Here is a 5,873-nt window from a genome sequence, read left to right as displayed (position 1 = left end):
TTCCTGTATGGATGGACAGAGACATTTTTATGATGGTATCAGGGAGATTAATTGCTTGTTAGATCATTCGCAATTATTGCACGCGGGAGAGATTCGATCGTTTGAATTTTGAAATAATTCCTTTTGCATTCTTTTTCAAAACCGTCGATAAAACCTGACGAAGATCGCGGAGGCGATCGAAAACGTTAGTTAGTTGTTAATTTTCGTATGCAGTACCGAAATTTAAAAGGCTTAGGAAGTGATATTGGATATTGGAGTAACGGTATGAGGATTGTTTTCTATGAATATTAGTTTACCTGGATGACATCATTCTGTTTTCATCAGATTACGAACACCACAAGAACTTAATCAAAACAGTACTAACAATACTAGCAAAAGCTCATTTAAAGATATCACTACAGAAATGCCAATGGGGATTAAAGGAAATTTCTTGTTTGGGATACCTTGTGAATGGAGATGGCAAGCGACCGAATCCAAAGAAAACTGAGGCTGTTAGTCACATAAAAACTCCTACGACCAAGAAACAGTTACAATCTTTTCTGGGACTTATGTCGTACTACAGGAGGTTTATTCCAAACTATGCCTTGATTTCAGCACCATTAAGACGAATGATGAAAGCAAACAACTATGAATGGAACGAAGAAACTCAAGATAGCTTTAATAGATTGATTCAGTGTCTGAGGGAAGCACCTATACTTGCCCACTTTGACCCTGATGCTCTAACTGAGGTACACACTGATGCCTCTCAAGAAGGTATCGCAGCAGTACTCGTGCAGGAACAAAATGGAAAGAAAGTTGTTGTGGAATATGCAAGTCGAAGTACCAGTGATACAGAACGCATTCTTCATTCGACTGAACTCGAAGGGATCGCAGTACACTGGGCCATCTGTGAAAGATTTCGACATTATTTGGTTGGAAAGAAATTTACCCTATACACTGATAATTGGGCAATCAGTTGTTTAAAGGCTAAAAGAAAACTTGGACGCAAACTCGCTCGCATAGCTTTAGAGTTACAGGAATATGAATATGACGTTAAGCATAAGAAAGGAGCTACCAACGTACTACCTGACATTTTATCTAGAAATCCAATCCCAGAATTAAACGTACAAATGCTGAGCTTGGAGAGGAGAATCTCTAGTGAAATCGAACGTCATCAAAGCGACAACCCAAAATTAGATAGCATAATTAGAATATTGAAAGACAAAAATCTCTCACTAGAAGAACAACATAAGTGTACTTCTACAAAGAATCGTTTTGTGCTACAAAATGACAGATTATATCATTACAATGTTCAAGATAGAAATCATTTACAACTTGTTGTACCAGAGAAGCTCAAGCCTGAAGTCTTGAAAGCCAATCACGACAATATTTTAGCTGGCCATTTTAATGCAGAGAAAACCTTGTCAAGAATCCTAGATCACTATTGGTGGGAACATATAGTGAAAGAGGTTAAGAGTTACGTTAGCAGTTGTCAAGTATGTCAAATGAATAATGATTATCCATCAAAAAACAAAGCTTTCTTACAAACAAATGACGTACCGTCACGGCCCTTTGAAATGTTGGGTCTTGATCATATTGGAATACTCCCATCAAGATCGAGAAATTCAAAAAGATGGATTTTGATGTGCATAGATTATTTTACCAGATATTTAATCGCTATCCCTGTAGGTAGTTTAAGCACAGAAACTACATTGAGAGCTTTACAAGAGAGTGTATTCGATGTGTATGGATTTCCAAAGACGATCATTTCGGATCAAGGAACGTCTTTTGTGTCCGAAGATTTTGAGAACTTTTTGGAGGACCGAATCTTTTTCGTCATATCCGAACTTGCGCTTTCCACCCCCAAGCAAACGGACTTGTGGAGAGAACAAACCGTACTCTAGAAGACATCTTTAGGAAATATTCTAACGACGATATCACAGCTTGGAAAAGACATGTATCAACAGCAGTGTTTGCTTATAACACAACAAAGCACAAGTCAACTCAACAAAGTCCTTTCTACTTGCTCCATGGTTTTGAGCCAAGAACACCAGAAACACAAAGATTAGGGGAAGGACAAACTCTGAAAGAAGCTGAGAATAAATTGACTGAACCGTTCATTAATCGGATACAAGCAGTTTAAAATCTTGCTCAAGCTCATGATCAGAATAACACATCTTTTGACAAAAATAAGCACGAATCGAAGATTAAGGAACACGACTTAGTATTGTACCGTCGTTTAAACAGACATAAATTTCAGAACAAATGGAAAGGCCCATATATAGTAAAGAAGATGGTAAATCCCATCACCTATCTTATTGAAGGAATTCAAGATGATGACAACAGGATCGTACACGTGAGTCAGATCCGTCCTTATCATCAAAGAACCGATTGAGAAGGACAACGTGGAAATGAAGCTACGAACAAAAAATAACTGTTACTAATGTCTCTAGAAGATAATTTTAAACAAAAGCTGTTGTTTTGTATAAAAGCAGTCGTAGCCGAGATGTAAGAAGTTTTTAGAGAAAATCCCGCGAGGAGGCGAGAAAAAAAAGCAGGGGGCACTAGTTGTTTTTTTTTTCGACAAGAAGAAGAAGAAGAAAGATGGCTGCTTAGTCACTGTATATAGTCTTTTTGTTATAATTAAAAATTAGTTCAGTCGTTTTATCATCGTTGCCTTCTCGTGTCTTTTAAAACAAATTGTACACTTCAGCCGGAGTCGTATAGTATCTGTTACAAATTTCTATACTACATGTGAAAAAAAACGATAAGATTGCTATTGTATATTCAAATAATTCGGTGGCGGAAGGAATGTCGAAACCGGGTCAGTCTCCAATCAGCCAGATTATATAGGCATTAGCACATGCGGTTTACAGTGCACCAACCTCACCCGGTTTAGCTGGTAGAAGCGACACACTCGTAAAGAGTACAGCTTTATATCCCGGAGCGGTTGTGGGCTGTTAGCCACCTGCGTGTCCATTTCCAAGCAGCCAGATTATAGGCATTGGCGCATGCGTTTTACAGAGCACCAACGTCACGGTTTAGCTGGTAGAAGCGACACAAGCGTAAAGAGTACGCGACTTTATATCCCGGAGCGGTTGTGGGCTGTTAGCCGCCTACTAGATATTCGGCCACCTTCGCCCGATTATGTGAATCATGAGCAGACTAGATCAACGGCGGGCAACCCGCGGGCCAGCTACGGCTGGCGAAAAGTTTCTATCCGGCCCGCGAGATCTTTAATAGATTATTAAATTGGAAAAATAACTATTAATTAGTTATTTTTCCAATTCTTTGTAATTTTCGAAAACGATAAGAGAAATAAATGTAGTAATTAACTTTTTATTTATTTATTTCATATTTGCAGACTAAAAAAATTACGAGTCACAAGAAGGCGTCAATTAACTACTACGGCGAAGAAAAAAACGTAAAATTTATTCTGGCCCATGTTATAAAAAGGGTTGCCCACCCTAGACTAGATTTATAACAACCCAACCGATAGGAGTTTACTGGCACGTTTTTATGATAGTTCTGTATAGTTGACAGGAGTTTAAAAAAACTCCATTAAAATATTTGATATATTTATTCTGCGTTTATTCCGCTCTCCCATCTTATATTACTTACGGATTTCGATGTTAAACCGGTGATATTACGATTTAGTATGTCCCATCTGTAAGGGGATGCAGAAAAAACGTGTACAATTCTAGTACAGTGTTAAAAATTAACTGTTACTTTGGCAGCATCATTTACAACCAAATTTAATGAATGAGACGTACAGTACATACAATGGTACAAAAAAAAAGCTCTAGAATTTATTTTCCTTAAATTTACGATTTATATATCCGTTGTCATAAAAATTTGTCTTTCCACTGTTTTCCCAAGACTACAGATATTCAGGTACAAAGTAACTGGTTTCGACTTATTTCTACTTAAGAAGTGACTAAATAATTAAGAGATTAGAAAATGGAGACATAAATAAAACCCTGTTGAAAGAGCCAGAATTTTACTTCAACAAAAGCTTAACAGAACCAATCACTCGCTCAGTACAGTGGGAAACTGATTTCCGTGTACACCTGGTATTAAAACGAATTAGTTAGAAAACGAATGACTATTAAGTTTAACATAGTTAGAGTTTTACAGCTACGGTGAGAAACGTTTAAAATTTACAACAGCCCTGTGGCGTCCATTGAGATATACTAGTGATGCGACAAAAGAGGCATTTGACATTGACCGGTATCGGCATCCTCGGGATTTGGCACGCACACACTCACTACACACCTACCTGGACCGTCACTAGTTCCATCCATTAGCTACTCGTATCAAGATATTTGACTAAGTGGATTGTTTTAAGATTTAAAAAGTAAAGAATATTTTATGTTATTTTTATGTACGTTTCTTTACAAAGCTATATTTTAATTATAATTTTCTTTAAAAGTATATTAATATAATCGAACAATATATTGTACCAGGTATGTATATCCACCGCACATTTTATTTCACCGAGTAAGTTTTTATAATTTATTTTTAATTTTAGCCCTTATATCGTGGCTAGCGATTCAGAATGTAATTGTGATATTAAAAATACATTTAGAGAAATCTACAGTTTTTACTGGCTTATCGAACAAATGAATACGAATGGACCCTAGACCAGTGATTCTTAACAGGGGGGCCGCGGCCCCTGGGGTCCATAAGAAGTTTGCCGGGAGCCGCCAAATTATGCAAATTTTTTTTCAGAATATAATAAAAAGAAAATTGATGTATAATCCGAATATCGTATTGAAAAGTGAAATAAGAAAGATAAAGTTTTCCTATTTAGTTTTTATTTATTTATTTTGTATTTCTTCCTACATACAACTTTGTTAGTACAGAAGAAATAAATGTAAATATGCTACTTACACCGCAGTATTTACTTCTTTTATTCCAAAGCAATTTTAAGAAACTATTAATGCTTGGAATTTTAAAAATAATTAGGAAAAATAGTAGGCTTTGAAAATTTAAATATTTTTGCAAAACATATGCAAAATCCTTACGACAAGTGGGCGTTTTAGTTTTAGTTTAGTTTTAGCATCGACATTGGATCGATTTATCGACATGTTTCTTATTTTATTTTCTGTTAAAAATTAATGAGTTTTCATGTTTAATTGTGAAGTGTGAATGTTATTTAAATAGATAATGAAATAATAAAGTTATGATTTACATTTATTATATAAAAAATAAAGCAATAATAAAAAAATCAATTTATTATAGATAAATTATCAAATTATCAAATATAAATTATTATTAAAAAATGGGAGTCACAAAAAAATTATGAAATATTTGGTGGGCCGCGAGTATAAAAAGGTTAAGAACCACTGCCCTAGACCATCACTGATGCGCAATTAACTGATTGCCCCTGGAAGTCGGCTTCTTACAGAAACACAGCTTCCCTGTCATCAAATGTCACTGCATTTTATGAAATTACTTCCATTTCCCCAGAAAGAACTAAGTTTCCAGGAATTTTTTGAAGCATTTCTCCAAGGTAATTTAGGAGGACGCGATTATTTCGATCACCTTCTTGGCTGGTACAAACATAAAAATGACACGAACGTTCATTTTGTAACGTACGAAGATCCCAAGAAAGATATTAAGGGGAAAATATTGAAAATAGCCAAATTCATGGGAGAAGAATACGAAAAAAGTATTTTGAATGATTCAACAATATTAGAAAATGTTATTCGTTACAGCAGTTTCGATTATATGAAGGAAAGCAGCAAGAATAGCATTGATGTTGTTTTTTGACGTAGACAAAACATGGCTTCGAAGCCAAAATTTACCTGCAGGGATGATGATAGTTGCACATAATTTAAATGAAAAGAAAACAATACAGAAAACGGGACTCTCGTTAGAAAAGGAATTGT

This window comes from Centruroides vittatus, unplaced genomic scaffold (assembly GCF_030686945.1).
Source record: "Centruroides vittatus isolate TY-2023 unplaced genomic scaffold, ASM3068694v2 contig_440, whole genome shotgun sequence".
Lineage (NCBI taxonomy): Eukaryota > Metazoa > Arthropoda > Arachnida > Scorpiones > Buthidae > Centruroides > Centruroides vittatus.
Note: the sequence above shows the minus strand (reverse complement) of the source record.